This window comes from Sus scrofa, chromosome 4 (genome assembly GCF_054392235.1).
Source record: "Sus scrofa isolate SSC_HxYL_T2T_F1_AM1 chromosome 4, Sscrofa_HxYL_maternal_Yorkshire_Landrace_v2.0, whole genome shotgun sequence".
NCBI classification, from domain to species: Eukaryota; Metazoa; Chordata; class Mammalia; order Artiodactyla; family Suidae; genus Sus; species Sus scrofa.
The window spans coordinates 14,173,105-14,190,197 of NC_139386.1; the positions used below are offsets into that span (position 1 = coordinate 14,173,105).

The following is a 17,093-nucleotide window of genomic DNA, read 5'->3' on the forward strand; positions in this document are numbered from 1 at the left end:
ATTTGCCTGTGGCAACATGTGTGTAGATTAATGAGGCTTTCAGCAGCAAGTGGAAAAGTGTTCATTAGCTTAATTACCCACACCCTCAGAGCAAGGGCAGCTCAGGGCTGCAGGGACAGCAGTGTCTGTGCTGGCAAGGAACGGCCACTCAGGGCTGCTCAACCAGGATTATCTTCTCTGGAACGCAAGGTGAGGAAGTGGGGAAATGAGCGTGGACGTCATGCACTGAGGACAAAGCGGCAAGATTCAGTGTGACTTCCTGACTGCGTGCTGAACGTGCATGGAGCACCCAGCACTGGTAATCCCGTGCTGAGGAGCAAGCACCTCCTCTGCTTCTAGCCCGCTTGATCCTCACACATAGGAAAAGCCCCCAAGCCAGGGACCAATCTCCTCTAAGTCAATGGGAATGGAATGTGTGGATTCTTGCTGGGATGAAATGATAGACCATCGAGCCCTTCCTACTCCTGGACCAATCTGACTCTATGTCTCACCTATTGTCGGCTCCCACCTTGGACCTAGGACTTAATGACTCAGAGCTGGCCCTGTGGGCCATACTTTGCTTCCAAACCACCCCCTTGCCCCTTGAGACTCTTACCCCCAAGGACCTAGTCCTACTTCTAAGCCCCAAGCAGAGGAGAGAAATTTCCCCTGCCTCTTCACACTGCCCCTCTCCTGCTGACATCTCGGTCTCCTCATTGCTGTGTTCTGCCAACTGGGACCCATCTTTCGCTTATCATCCCAGACTTGGCACTTTCACCTTGGCTTTCCCACCCATTGGCTTATAGCACTCCCTGCTAGACCCTTTGTAGGACAGAAGTGGTCCTGTGGGAGTTCATGACTCTCAGGAGATAAGACCCATACATGGAGAATGACCATCAAAGGAAAGGGAGCTCTAGCACCTTGTAGGTCAGTCTTCCTCAAACTTGCTTGATCATAAGAATCATTTTCTAAAGATGTAACTTCCAAGCCTCCGTCCATAAAGATTCTAATTAAAAAAAAAAGCTGAGGTTTAGACATTTTGCTAAAGTATCTAACAATTTTAAAATTGTTAAAACACTTTCAACAAGCAGCCTGGAAATCTTTATTATGAGGTAAGTTTAAAAACACTAGTAAACAACTATATGACAGTAGTAGCAACTATCGATGAAACATCTATCAGACAGCCAAGGTGCTAAGAAATTTACATATAGTGACTCATTTTATTTATCTCAACAAACTTTTCCACATATGAGTTAAGTTCCAATTCTGCTAATGAGAAAATCCATATCCAGATCCACTGACTAATTTCTCGAAACCATACATTTAGTAAGTGACAGAGCTAGGATTCTAAACCTCATCTCCCTGGCTCCTGACCCACATCAACTAAAATAGTCTGTTTCCAAAGGCTAAATTCTGGTGTAGACCAGTGGTCTCTGAGCATTTTTTGCTTTTTTTGGGGGGGTGGCTTCCTATAGCAGTTCTCAGGATAGGAGTCAAATAGGAGCTACAGCTGCTGGCCTACGCCACAGCCACAGCAACACCAGATCCCCAAGCCACTGAGCAAGACCAGGGATAGAACCCACATCCTCATGGATACTAGTTTGCACTGAGCCACAATGGGCCCTCCTCTGAGCAATTTTTTGATCTAGTACCATGTTGATAATAAAATTTCAAGCATGCATCTCCAGCGTATGTGCATGTATTTTTAATATATATACTATTATTCTAATGCATTATTGATGTTATAAAATATATATATGGCAAATTAAAAGGCTGAAATCAAGAGAATTAAATACATTTAGTAATTTTTATTTTTTAGCAACACCTAGTAACTGTTTTTTGCTTTCTTCCCTGAAAAAGCATTGATAATTATAAAATGTTTTTTGCGAGATCAATGTGATTTTTTTTTTTTTTTTTTTTTGCTATTTCTTGGGCCGCTCCCACGGCATATGGAGGTTCCCAGGTTAGGGGTCTAATCCAAGCTGTACCTGCCAGCCTACGCCAGAGCCACAGCAACGCGGGATCCGAGCCGCATCTGCAACCTACACCACAGCTCACGGCAACGCCGGATCGTTAACCCACTGAGCAAGGGCAGGGACCGAACCCGCAACCTCATGATTCCTAGTCGGATTCGTTAACCACTGCGCCACGACGGGAACTCCTCAATGTGATTTTGAGTATGCTTTCCTAATTATTTTCAGTCTTACTTGGATCTTTATGGTCTAGAGATTGATGCTTTGGTCTTAAATTCAGTTTGTTCTGACACCTGCTTTTAGTGGCTGTCATTGTTGGAAAAGATGCCCCATAGAGATGTATAGATTCAAATGAAAGAAAGACAGCGTTATAGCTTTATTCAGTCATAATAGTTATTTTATAATTCCATCCACCAATTCTTCAAAGATACTTGGTGAAATGTGGCAAGTAATTTCTGACTTCGCTGATAACAATACATTTTCCCCACGATTTATTGGAATTCTTTTAAAAAATGAATTTAATATCCAGTAACATTTCATTTAGAAACTTAAAACAGGCTAGAATATTGTTTCAGTCTTTTAAAAAATAGAAGCATATGTTGTACACATCATTTTTAACCAATGTTAACATTAGAAATGATTCGAATCCTCAGTGCTCAAACACTGTCTTCATATAAAAAGTATCTTTTTCTTCTTTTTATTCAAGAATAACGTGCATACAGGAAAGTGTACATATGATAAGGGTCCAGATCAACGTAGTTTCACAATGTGAGCAGACACGGTTGCAGATCAAGAAAGAAAACTTTATCTGCAGCTACATTATCAAAAGCCCCCTTGTGCCTTATCCAGCAACACCCCACTCTCCTAACTTTCAAATTAGTTTTGCATGTTTTTCTGTTTTCTTTCTTTAACCCCACACAAGTGGAATCCTACAGGAGGCATCCTTTTGTGTGTCTGGCCCTTGTGGATCAAAATCTCATTTGTGAGATTCATCCACTCTTTCAACCAAGGCTGTCTTTGTGATTCATTCTCATCATAGGTAGTCCTGTCTTGTGTGAATTCACAAGTTTATTCATTTCACTTTGGGTAGGCATTTGGGTAAATGCCAGGGTTCAAGTATTAGGAATAGTGCTGCTACGAGCATTCACTGCCATCTTTCAGTGAACAGATGCATTTCTGTTGGGTCTATCCAGAGTGTGGAATTGCTGGGTCACTGGGTTTGCTTCTGTTCCGCTTTTGTAGATACTGCTGAACAGGTGCCAGAACAGCTTCCATGAATTTCCACTCCCACGCTGTGGGAGTTCTGAGTGTTCCACATTCTTGCCCACTCTTGGTATTATCGATCCTTTTCATTTTAGCTATTGTGGTGCATGTGTGATGGTATCTCACTGTGGTTTACATGGTTTTTCTTTGAAAGGCAGTTACTATCTCCATCGTTATTAAATCATGACACTTACCTTATGGGGACAACTTACGTGTATGCTTGTGTTTTTTCAAATGTATCTACTTTAGCTTCATCCCCACAGTCTCTTGTCATCCTTGAAAAGATCAACTAGTTTGGAACCCTTGATTTTATGTTCACTCACTGTTGCTAATACTTTGCCCAAAAAGAATGAAGGAATATGGTTGAACAAAATATTTTTTTTGTTCAGGTGCACTCCCCACCTAATTACAAAGTATTGTAAAAATTCCACTTTATTTTATTTTATTTTTTTATTTTTCTGTCTTTTTTTGCCATTTCTAGGGCTGCTCCCGCAGTATGTGGAAGTTGCCAGGCTAGGGGCTAATTGGAGCTGTATCCAGCCTACACCAGACCCACAGCAACAAGGGATCCGAACCGCATCTGCAACCCACACCACAGCTCACGGCATCGCCAGATCCTTAACCCACTGAGCAAGGCCAGGGAGCGGACCCACAACTTCATGGTTCCTAGTCGGATTCGTTAACCACTGCGCCACGATGGGAACTCCAATTCCACTTTATTTTAAATTTCTCGCCTCTGTACAATGATTCACATCAGTGAAATCCAGTTGTACTCTGTGCTTTGGTGGCTTCAATACCCTTCTATGGACAATACAGCAATAAGTTTCACAGACAGTACTACCTGGCAAAATTTACCTTTTTCCTTTTATTCCAGTCACCTTGACTACCAGAAGCATTGCTTTTGTTAAGAAACTCATTTACTCTAAACCAGGAGAATGTTTTGTTTTGTTGTGGGGTTTTTTTTTTTTTATTTTGTTTTGTTTTTTGGTATATCTTTCCTTTAAGAGCTCATAAGAGGAATTCGTCGTGACTCAGACAGAGGGTTTAAAGATCCAGCATTGTCACTGCTGTGGCTCAGGTTGCTGCTGTGGTAAGGGAACTCCCACATGCTGCCAGCATGGCCAAAATAAAAAAAGAGTTCTACAATATATTTCATCTCTGAAATGAAGAATCTAGAGGGAATTCCCTTCGTGGCTCATGAACCCAACTAGTATCCATGAGGTTTGATCCCTGTTCCTAGCTCAGTGGGTTAAAGATCTGGAATTGCCATGAGCTCTGGTGTAGGTTGGAAAAGTGTCTTGGATCTGGCCTGGCTGTGGCTGTGGCATAGGCCAGCAGCTGTGGCTCCCATTTGACCCCTAGCCTGGGAACTTCCATTTGCTTCGGGTATAGCCCTGAAAAAGAAAAAAAAAAAAAATCTAGAAATAACATAAGCTGAAATATGTTGGAAACATTTGTACTTTCTAGGAGTTGTATAGCACACTGAATTATTTGTTTTCTTCAACTTTTCAGCAAAAAGTTCTATGTATCTTCTAACAGTATTTAATGACCAAGGAGTCTGTTACATGCCACTGTGTAACAAGAGGAACAAGGGTTTGACTGATGGATTGTGATCTTTTACTTTCAGTATTAAGTCATACCTTTATAATTATCACATTTGATCAAATTTTGTAAAGAGCTGGATTGAGTGTATCATGGCTTTACCCAGTTAAAAAAAAGTCTCTAAATGTCTTGCTAATTGAATGGCTTTGCACTTGCGTTAACTATGTCAAGACACAATATTCATTTAAGGAAAGAGTCATCATTAATGACAGTAGATGAGAAACCATATTTGAAATATTCTTTTTTTTTTTTTTTTCATTTTACAGTCACACCTGCAGCCCATGGAAGTTCCCAGGCTAGGAGTCAAATCACAGCTGCTGCAGCTGCCAGCCTATGCCACAGCCACAGCAAAGTGGGATCTGAGCCACATCTGCAGCCTACACCACAGCTTGTGGCAGCACCAGATCCTTAACCCACTGAATTAGGCCAGGGATCGATCCCGCATCCTCACAGACGCTAGGATGGGTTCATTAACCCCTTGAACCACGATGAGAACTCCTCAAATATTATCCTTAATGATTTTTAAGATTTTGACCAATTTTGTGATTGATGTAATGAGACAGCCATGATTTTCCTCCTGTCATTAGCTGAAAAACAGCGAGAACTGGGAGATACAGCAGGGTCTCAAGCCCTCCTGCTTAACCTCAGGCTAGCATCATTAACATCTCTTCAGCTTGCAGTTTCTTCTCAGGAAGCATCTCAATCACTTGTCCATTTTGTAAGGATTAGTTACATTGAAGTGAGATGTCCTACACTGCAAATCCACTTAAGAAGGCACAGGGCACCAATAGGCAAGGCTTCTTGGAAGTGTACAGATTTCCATTTCAGGGAGTCTCCTCTGAATAGTGTTCCCCTGCACTTCTCCTTGGCAGTTTCCAAGGCCAGAGCTCTGGGGGCTTCTAGGAAGAATCTTGTCAGCCCCCTCGTGTGATAGATGAGAAGCTGGAGGCGCTCAGAGGAAGAGTAGGGACCAAGGAGATTGATGCGGGCCCTCTTGGAGGGGACACAGGTTCAAATCGAGGCCCCTTCCACCTCCTCTCTGTGTAGGCTGGAGATGGCTTTCCTCTCTAAGCCTGTTGTCTCAGCTGGGTACCTACCAGGGCAAAGGTTACTGTTTGTAAACTACATCTCCATAAACCTATCTTTAGAAGGAAGGAAGGGAGGGAGGGATGAAGGGAGGGGGGAAAGCATCAGTGCCAAGGCCTAAAATTAAGTAGAGATTGTCAGGCACACCTGGAGGCTCTCAGGAAGTGGCAGTTCTGTCCTAATTATCTCTGTAACCCTGGTATGCTTCGCTCCTAGTTGATGCTTAAAAGTTATTAATGATTGTAGCAGGTTGAATGGTGGCCCCCAATGTCCCCCGCCAAATCCCTGGAACCTCTGACTATGTCCTCATTTGGAAAAAGGCTTTTTGCAGATGTCAGTTAAGGATCTTGAGGACATCCTGGAATATATCCAGGTGGGTTCTAAATCCAATGACAAGTGTCTTCGTAAGAGATGGAAGACAGAGAACGCAGAGGAGGAGTCCGTGTGAGGGCAGGAACAGAGGCTGGAGACACACAGCCACAAGCCAAAGAGGGCCAGAGCCACAGAAGTTTAGAAATAGGCAGGGAGAGCTCTCCCCTAGAGCTGGCAGTGACCGCAACCCTGCCAACCCTTTGATTTTGAACTTCTAAATCAAACTGTAAAAGCATACCTTCCTGTTGTTTTAAGACACCAGATTTATGGGACTTTGTCCCCACAGTCCCGAGAAATAAATACACCAACCTTGTTGGGTTCATATAATCACACAAATTGGGTATGACCTGATCCAGTGATTTCCAAACTTAAGCTCTGAAGAGCCCTCCGTGGCCCCCATGACATATTTTTGTATTTAGAGGTACTCTTAAGATTTCCCGTAATTTAAATATTCTTCAGCTTAAAAAAAAAAACTAAATTAAAAATCGCATCAGGAGTTCCCGTTGTGGCTCAGTGGAAATGAATCTGACTATCATCCATGAGATCAAGGGTTCAATCCCTGGCCTTACACAGTGGGTTAAGGATATGGCATTGCCTTGAACTGTGGTGTAGTTCACAGATGCAGCTCAGATCCTGCATTGTTGTGGCTGTGGTGTAGGCCGGTGGCTACACCTCCGATCCGACCCCTAGCCTGGAAACTTCATGTGCCCTGGGTGCAGCCCTAAAAGACAAAAAACAAACAAACAATCAAAAACAACATAATCAACCAAACCTAAATCTTCTCCAACTCTAAATGGTTTTTTGTTTTTGTCTTTTTAGGGCTGAACCTGCAGCATATGGAAGTTCCCAGGCTGGGTGTCGAATCAGAGCTGCAGCTGCTGGCCTACACACAGCCACAGCAACACAGGATCCAAGCCATGTCTGCGACCTACACCACAGCTCACTGCAATGCCAGATCCCTAACCCACTGAGCGAGAGCAGGGATCGAACCCATGTTGTCATGTATACTAGTCAAATTTGTTTCTGCTGAGCCATGGCAGGAACTCCTCCGACTCTAAATGTTAACACTGAAATCAGAGAAGTCACATAACTCGTCCAAGTTCCCCTGCAAGCAAGAGGCAGAGCCATGGTGAGCACCACTCTCTTCATTCTCCCTCTACAGGGCTCTGCCTGTTCCCCAAGGAACCACCACTACATCAATATCCTTGGAAAACAAAGAGGAAAATACAAGCAGCAGTGCCATTACCATGAATGACAAGATAAAGATGCCCTTGATTTCCAGCACCGCCACCATTCAACCATCAACTACGGGTTCCGAACACTGTGAGAAGAAGAAAGAAAGAAAGAAAATGGAAAAAGAGAACAGAGAATTCAAGTAGTGGGAGCTCCAGACAGTCTACAGGAGTCTTGAAGAAAGCGTTCATGGTATCGACACCGATGAAGGTAAACCTTTCTTCCTCCGTGGCCTGAGCAGTCAGCTCAGCCTGCTGTCACTTTGGAGTCAGACACAAAAGAAAATTCCTCCCGTAGCCCTGTGACTTAGGTCTGTGTGACCTTGAGCAAAGTTAACTTCTGGGAACCTTGGTGTCCTGAGGAAATGGGCATCATAGCTCCCTTGCAGGAGCTTGCACACCTAAATGAAGGCTGCAAGGCTCACATGATCTGAGCAGCCTAGGGAGCTGACCCAGAATCTGAAGCTAAGCCGGTAGACCCTTGACACTAGCTGTGGGCCCTGGACAGTTGCCCGTCCATGCCTCAGTTTTCTTGTCTATGAAATGGGAATATTGCTACCTGCCTCAAAGGGTCCTGATGGAGTTTAGAATAAGCCAATAGTACAAAGTACTGAAACAATGCCTGGCAGAAAAGTGCCGTATGAGCATTTGTTAAATTAAAACTTAATATGAAAAGGCAAGTGTTTTCTCATATCCTCATAAGAGGGACTCTTCTTTTTTTTTTTTTTTTTTTTTTTTGGTCTTTTTTGTCTTTTTAGGGCTGCACCCATGGCACATGGAAGTTCCCAGGCCGGGGTCGAATCGGAGCTGTAGCTGCCAGCCTGCACCACCGCCACAGCCACAGCCACAGCCACACAGTATCTGAGCCGCATCTTCGACCTATACCACAACTCACCACAACGCCGGATCCTGAACCCACTAAGCAAGGCTAGGGATCAAACCCGAAACCTCATGGTTCCTAGTCGGATTCGTTTCCCCTGCGCCACGACGGTAAACTCCATAAGAGGGACTCAAGGACTTAGAAGTTGATCAAAAGAATTTTGATTGCATAAAATGCATCGATGTTGGTTTTAGCAAGGGGAAATTTGCTTTTCTGACAGATGCTACAGTCTGAAGATTCTGGGAGTCTGAGAACTTCCTCCCTGCCTGACTCAGTGTGGACAGAAAGAGAGTTTGAGGAGAGACGGAAGATTCTGAGGGCTCAGTGACTGGCTGACAGTGAGAATGTTTTCTTTCTGGTGATAAATTGTCAACTGCCCATCTTTCCAACCTCATGGGCCTAAGTGGGGGGCTGGCCATGCCCAGCCCCTGACTTGGAACAGATGTTGAGTCATTCACCTCCACTGAGGGGATTAGGGTTATTCCAGGCCTAGGACCAGGCATTCCTGGGCCATGACCGCAGGTTGTGCTGACTGGAGTCTAATTTCTGCAGGCCTCTAGCTCACGTCTGCTGATCGCTGAGCTCTCTCATTCCTTTGGACAGAAATAATAATAATAATGAACACCGGTACGTATCCGGCCCTCTGCGGCTAGGCAACCAGGAACACAGAGATGAGCTGAGCTCGTGGAAAAATGAGATTAACAAATGGAACATTGCGAGTCCTGTTAGATGGGAGCACGAAAGAGACATTTCAGATAACCAGGGGCTGAGTGTAGAAAGTTAAGGAACCTTCTCTGTGTGCTAAGCCTGACTCCAAGAATGTTGCTTTATTAACTCATTGGACCCTTACAGTCACTCAGCAGGGTAGGTGGTCTGGCCCTAATTTACAGCCAGGGAAAGCAAAGAACAGAGAGGTTAAGCCACTTACTTAAAGTCACACAGCTAGAAGGGGTAGAATCAATGTGCATCCAGACAGTGAGGCTCCAGAACCTGGGCTCTCTGCCTCTCAGCCGGGCTGAGGTGTCCTGGTTGGTGGCCCATCGCATTTCACCTTTGGGTCCTCGATTCCCTCAACATTGGAAAAGAGAGTGAGATCTGCCTTGAATGCTGACCCTGGACCCCTGTCAGGAGAGAGGATCTCACCTTACCCTCAGGGCCCCGTTGCTCCAGGTTATTGCTATGAATGAAAAATGACCCCCACCCTATCAGTAAACAAAGCAGATTGCAGCCATCAAACCCCCAGCCACAGCAGCCCCCCCAACTGGGCACCCTGAGGGGATTTGGGGTGAGAAAAGCAGCAGGGCACACAGTTGAGGTGCAGAGTGATTTCAGTGAGCTCAGACCCTTGCATCTTCGCAGAGAGAGAAAAGCAGAGCTAAATCCATTAACGGGAGATGTCCGGTTTTCTTTAATTACTCGTAATCTTTTCTTGTTCTAGCTACCTAGTTTTCATGGCAAAGCTCCTATGTATCCTGGCTCCTCCCTTACCTCTTTGGAGCCGTCCCTCAGAGCGATCTGAGACTGTCCTTCTTGGACTTAAGTCCTCAGATTTGACCCCTAACCTGAGAACTTCCATATGCTGTGGGTGCAGCCCTAAAAAGACCAAAAAAAAAAAAAAAAGAAAAAATCACCAAACAAACACGAGAACTCCAAATTTCATACCATTTTTACTGTGCCAAATCGGCCATGGAACTACTCAAGGCAAATCCTCGGGCCCCATAACTCAGAGCTTCTGTTGCATGAATGGTCAAAAAAAAACTGAGGGCGAGGAATAATAAATAACAAAGATAATGGTGGCAGATAACATTTACTAAGCTTTTAGCCTGCTGTAAGCACCGTGCTAAACACCTTATTTCATTTAGTCTTAACATCACTGTGACATCCGTTCTTTTTTATCCTAGTTTTTTTACCAATAAGGAAAATGAAGCTCAGATGGTAGATGATTTATCCAGTTTATCTGCTGTGTAGTGGGAATCAAACCCAGGCAAGCCTGATTCCAAAGCCAGCGGATTCCTCTTTCCTTTGCAGCCAGAGATGCATCTTCCAACCACCTCTGCCTCTGTGTGGTGGTGCCCAGGGAGGCCATACTCTCTGAGATTTGCCTTCTTCAGAGGTAGCTGTAGGACCAGCGAAACCCACCTGAGTCGGGATCCCTGGGGGCTGGGATCATTATTGCAAAAACTCCTCAGATGAGTCTAATAAGCAGTCAAGGTTGGGCCCTTGTAGGTTGTGAGAGCATCTCAGGCTTTAGTGTGACAGGGATGTGGCTTCTGATTCAGCAAGTCTGGAATGGGACCTGAGATTCTGCATTTCTAGCAACACCTCCCCCCGCCCCACCCTTCCACGCCGAGGCTGTGGGCCACACTTGCGGATACCAAGGCTATAGGTCATGGTGAGGATATGAATTTTATTTTGGTGCCAGGGAAGCCCTAGCAAAGATTTTTTTTTTTTTTTTTTTTTTTAAGGCCGCACCTGCAGCATATGGAAGTTCCCAGGCTAGGGGTTGAATCAGAGCTGCAGCTGCCAGCTACAGCCACAGCCATAGGCACAGCAACGCCAGGTCTGAGCCACATCTTCGATCTATGCCACAGCTCACGGCAACACTGGATCCTTAACCCATTGAGTGAAACCAGGTATCGAATCTGTATCCTCATGGATACTAGTTGGGTTCTTAACCTGCTGAGCCACAACAGGTACTCACCGGCAGAGTTTTCAACAGGGGTGTGTTTCGATCTACACTGTGGAAGGATGACCCTGGCTGCTGTGTAAAGGACAAAGCTTTGGGTGATTGGGAGCCCCTCTGTCTGCCTTTGTCCAGAGATGACATGTAAGGGCTCAGCTGCCCCCCTTCCAGGCAGGAATGGGTGGGGCATGAAGCACGGGCCCAAGGCCAAACTGGGAGGCCAACAGTGCCTGGGGTGGAGGTCGCTAAGCCTGGGAGGGGCCAAAGGCATGCTCCAGTGACCCTCCTCCTGCTTCTTTGGGTGCTGGCAGAGAGCTTTCTCTCCTCAGTGGCTGAAGGGCCCAGTCTGAGAACAATACACCCTGTGGGGAGACCCAGCAGGCAGGTGGGAGAGTGGGAGCAAAATTTTTTCCAGGACTTTTCCAGAATTCCACCAGGCTGCGAGACCCAGCCCAGAGCCTGGCACCCTGACCAGCAGCCCTCTGGAAGGAACAAAAGCCCCTTGGCCTGTCTTGCCCCTGCTTGTGGGTGCTCGGGAGAGAATTCAAGGGGAAAGAATTTCGCTTCCAAAGGAGTGGCTGTGAGAGTTTGAGAAAAGCCTCACTTCTCCAGGCTCTCTGTTTCCCTCTCGGCCCATGAGTCATCCTGCTCCAAAATGACAAACACGGGTAAATAAGATAGTAGGAGTGACAGGGATGACTCAGCTGACATGGGCACCCGTCCGGCAGGGTTCAGGGGCCCCACCGAGGGCAGGAGGCTGCATTCGGAAAAGGAGGAGGATGGTGCATGAGGGAGCCACTCAAGGCATGTTTTTGTCTCATCCTGGTCACAGATGGCAGCCACAGAGTGGTTTTTCCACCGGGAGCTGCCTGAGGCCGGCCCGGCGTTACTCACAGCGGGGGGGGGGCACAGCCGGAGTCAAGGGCCAGTGGTGGCTGGATGTGTGCAAACCTTCCTTTGACTGTTGCCGCAAACGGCAGGGCCCTCCTCCCAGAGTGCTGGTCTATGCCTCATTTTCTTCCCCAGATCCTCCAACAAATGAATTTGGACCTTGGGGTGTTTATGAGTAAAATTACAGGATCCTGGGATTTATTTATTTATTTGTCTTTTTAGGGCCACACCTGTGGCATGTGGAGGTTCCCAGGCTAGGGGTTGAATCCGAGCTATAGCTGCCGGCCTACAACGTAGCCACAGCAACGCCAGATCCGAGCCGCATCTCCCACCTACACCACAGTTCACAGCAACTTTGGACTCTTAACCCACTGAGGGAGGCCAGGGATCGAACCTGCATCCTCATGGATATACTAGTCAGATTCATTTCTGCTGAGCCATGATGGGACCTCCTGGGATTTATTTTAAAAATTCTATTATTCCCCACTCTAGAAACACTGAGAGGTGATAAATGAAGTGACGTTGGCAAAGTGTTTGTAATTGTTCAGCTGAGTGAAGGATGCATAGGATCATGAAACCATTTTTTGTGCTTTGGGATACGGTTTCAATTTCCATAATAAAAAATTGCCGTGGTTGTCATTTTAAAGGGCTTTGGTCCAGTCACCTCTCACTGACCTTTAACCTCCTGGAGCACTGACATCTTTCTGGAAAGTTTGACCTCACTTCCCCTCATGGGCCTCAGTTTCCCCAGCAGCCTAACCATCTCCTGTAAAGAATGGGGCATTGGTTCCAGTGCTTTCTGAGCCCTTTTCCAGCTTTGCTTCCCTGTGAGTTGATGATCTCTGTGGATTCCAAATTCTCACTGTCCCCGGGCACCCCACGCACGTATTTCCGCAGCAACCTTGTGTGCCGTGCTTAGCGTAGGGGTTAGATAAGGATTCTGGAACGCCAACGTCCAGGGGTGAATCCTGAATCAGCCACACCCTAATTATGTGACCTCAGGCAACTCACTGACTGTCTCTAGATGTCAATTTTCTGATCTGAAAAATGAAGATAATAATACTAGCTACCTCATGGGGTTATTATAAAGATCCAATGACCTTAAATTTGTAAAACATTTAACACAGCGCTTGGCCTATGGTGCCACAGAAGTAAAGTGCACTGAAGAAGAGGGAAAGGCTTCAGAAGCCAGCTGGTTCTCTAGGTCAGGGTTGGCAAATTCTTTCTTCAAAGGGCCACACAGGGAGTTCCAGTTGTGGCTCAGCAGTAACAAACCCGACTAGTATCCATGAGGACTAGTGTTCGATCCTTGGCCCTGCTCAGTGGATTAAGGACCCGGCGTTGCGGTGAGCTGTGGTGTAGGTTGCAGATGCATCTCAGATCTGGCGTTGCCGTGGTTGTGGTGTAGGCTGGCAGCCATAGCTCTGGTTAAACCCCTACCCTGGGAATTTCCATATGCCTATGATGCCACGGGTGCAGCCCTGAAAAAAAAGGGGAAGGGGGCCAGACGGTAAATGTTTTCAGCTTAACTGGTCGTATAACTTAGTCACATCCAGGCTGAAGCAACTTGAAGCTGATAGGCCTCTTCCATGTCTCTCTTTCCCCACAGGCGGTATATTCCAGATGGTGTCACTGCCATTTACAAAATGACAGCAAACTCACAGTCTGGGCTTTAGCAGAGTGAGAAACTGTGAGTGTATTAAAGCCACTGTGATCTCTGTGGCTTGTTCTGTTGCCGCAGCACAGCCTGGCCTCGCCTGATACACAGTGGGCAGCCCTTGAGGCCATAAAGAATAGACCTATTGTTCTTTCCCAAATTCACTCCAAGTACACAAACTTTCTTAGTTTTATTTTTTTTCGTTTTCATAAATCATGTCACATCTGTCTACCATGCCAGCTGCCACCTTGTAAACACCTTCCGATCTGTGTGCACGCTCTGCTCTAAGCCAACACCCAGAGTTGAACATGGCCCCTGGATGGGCCTGACTTCCAGCAGAAAAGGACCGCTTACAGGGGTACCCCGAGCATCACGTCAGGTAGGGGGCGGAGTTCAGAGTGTATTGTTGATACGGATGGAGTTTCCAGTGGATCATCTACTATTGTGCCTCTGTGAAGCCCACCTTCATGTACGGTTTTTGTAAAATTGGCATTTCATGGAAACCAAGAGGCCCTGCTCCATTTCATCCCGGGCTGCCCTGCCAGCCTCTCAACAGCTGTCATCATGCTGAAGAGAACAGGATAAATGGGGAGGAAGAGTCAGAAAATGTTGTCAAGTGTCCTCGGTTGTGTGTTTCTTACACACGATAGTCCCAGGTTCTTGGAAGGATTCTGAGAAATGAGTTCAGTGGGAGCTGCAGTTATGGGGACTGTTTTTCCCAAACTGAAAATCAGGATGCAGATCAGATTAAAAACATGATGCCACTCCCAGGCAGGGGATTAATTTGGAGGCTGACTTTGGGGAATTTTAGGAATATTGGGTGGTCCTTTGGGTTCATAGGAAAGGATCCTTGGCCACTCAGGTTATCAGGGCAATCTGGAGAACTTGCAGTCCAGAGGCTTTAGAGAAGAAGGGACACTAAACTGCCACCACAGGGGCTGAAAGAGGCTAAAGGAGCCACAGGGTGAGACCCACTGGTAGGAGCAAGGTGTTGGGGCCAAGCAGGCCTGCATTCAAATCCTGGTTCTACCCTTACCTACCACGTAAGCCTCAGGCATGCCCGACTCCTCTGAACTACTGTCTCTTCACTTGAATTCCATTTTAATGGTGGCACCTACTTGAAGGATTGATGTGAGGATTAAATGGTGAAGGTCTATAGACTCCAGGCTCTTAGGAGGTGCTGGAGCTGAAAGTACCATTTCACATCAGGTACTAGGTACTTCTCTCAATAGGTGTGAGGTACTTCTCCATTAGGGTACTAGGTACTTCTTTTGATAGGTACTAGGTACTTCTGCCACTAGGTGCTAGGTACTTCTACCACTAGGTACTAGGTACTTCTACTAGGTACTAGGTACTTCTCTCACTATGTACTTATTCCCACCAGAAGATAGAAAGAACAGCGAACAAATTCACTTTATTTAAATATAATCTTTAGAAATGGATACTGCCAAAGTTCCCGTCATGGCACAGTGGTTAACGAATCCGATAGGAACCATGAGGTTGTGGGTTCGATCCCTGGCCTTGCTCAGTGAGTTAAAGATCGGTGTTGCCCTGAGCTGTGGTGTAGGTCGCAGACACGGCTCAGATCCCGCATTGCTGTGGCCCTGGTGTAGGCTGGCGGCTACAGCTCCGATTAGACCCCTAGCCTGGGACCCTCCATATGCTGCGGGAGCGGCCCTAGAAAAGGCAAAAAGACCAAAAAAAAGAGAAAGAAAAAAAGAAATTGATACTGCCTTGGAACATTTGTTCATATTGCATATTAGAATATGTATATGCTATCTGTATTCATATTCTAGATAGTGGGCAGTTTGTTTTATTTTAATCCCCATGCCCATCTCCAGGGAATTCTGACTCAAACAGTAAGGATGACTATGATGTACAGCTGGGTTTGAGAACCACAGGCCCAGTGCCTCCCACCTCCCACCAATGGGAGCCCACCCACACAGCACTCACAGGTCAAGGAAGGAAATCTCTCCAGCAGGCAGCTGAGAAGGTAGTGCAGGTGAATTCTGGCTATATCTATATCATCTACATCTCAATATTATCTTGAGTAGAAAATGGGAAGGATCTTATTGAAAAACCCATTTGCTGACATATACCTCTTGGAATTCTAAACCTTTCACACCCTACCTGATTGAAGTGTTTATTTGTTTTTTTAACTAATTAAGAGGTTGGGAGGGGAAAAAAATGAATTCTTTGGCCAAAAATATTCCTAAAATATCTAAAGGGAGACAGAGGGTAGTTTAAAGCATGAAGAATAAAAATGCAAGAGACCCTATCAGAATCCAGGCAGGTTCAGAAGGAGGAAGAGACATGAAGACTCAGAATATTAACTCTGCTCCACAGGTGAACGTGACCCAGTGAACGAAAATCAGTCTTCCCCAGCGTCCCCAGGATGACAACACAGCTACTCTCCCCACGAGGAGACACGAGTAAAGCAGTAGAGAGAGAAGGCTGGTCTCGAGCACTTTCAGAGGGAGTAAATATGTTGATTAGATTCTACATGTTTATGGGCCAAGGCAGGAAGGTAGGAGTCTCTGTGGAATTTTCCAGAAATCACACTTTATCTCCTTTACATTCATGTGTTCCTTCAATCTTTACTCATGCAACCAACACATACCTCCCAGGCACACTCTGGGTGCTAAAAGTGCCCTTGTTGGCTCTGAAATGTGGGGGGCCAAGAGCAAAAACTAGGGAGAAGCCTCTAGGAGCTAAGGGCTGGCGCAGCTGGCAGCTCACAAAGAAACAGAGACCTCAGCCTGACAAACACAAGGAAGGGGATTCTGCGACAACTTGAACAAGTCTGGGAGCAGATTCTCCCCTGAATCTTCCACCAAAAGGCCCGCTGACCAACACCTGGATTTCGAACTCATGAAACCTTGAACAGAGAAACCAGATTCTTGTCCATTGTCCCAAGGTGGCCCTGCAGGTCAACAGTGATTCCAGGCCCACCTACCGTCCCATAGCCTGGTAACTAGACAGAGGCACGGCCTTCCACAAACCCTGCCCCATGAGCCTTGTCTCATGCTTATCTTCTCAGGCTGACCAACTGGGGGCTCCACTGATCCCCCAGCTTGCTTCCAGACCTTCCTTCCCAAGCTCCTACCATGAATGTTTAAGGTTCAATTTCTGTCATAAATCTCAACTCAAAAAATAAAAAGGAATTGGCTTCCACTAGTGCTGAAAAAAAAATTCCTCAGGAGTTCTCATTGTAGCTCAGCAGGTTAAGAACCCAACTAGTATTCATGAGGATGCGGATTTGATCTCTGGCCCCATTCTGTGGGTTAAGGATCTGGTGTTGTCGTGTGCTGTGGCACAGATCACAGATGTGCTCAGATACCCATGGCTGTGGTGTTGGCCAGCAGCTGCAGCTCTGATTCAGCCCCTAGACTGGGAACTTCCATGTGCTGTGGGTGTGGCCCTAAAAAGACAAAAAAAAAAAAAAAAGAAAAAAAAGAAAAAGAAAAATCCTCAT

General features: G+C 46.0%; 1 protein-coding gene across 1 annotated transcript in view; it reads left to right on the forward strand.

The window, feature by feature from the left end:
* Positions 1-16,778, forward strand: part of LOC102165543 (uncharacterized) — a 615,604-nt gene extending 598,826 nt beyond the window's left edge. The window contains exons 9-10 of the mRNA XM_085024289.1: positions 7,438-7,718; positions 15,965-16,778. The gene's annotated coding sequence lies outside the window, so the exon portion shown is untranslated. The remainder of the gene's footprint in view (positions 1-7,437; positions 7,719-15,964) is intronic.
* The last annotated feature ends 315 nt before the right edge of the window (positions 16,779-17,093 follow it).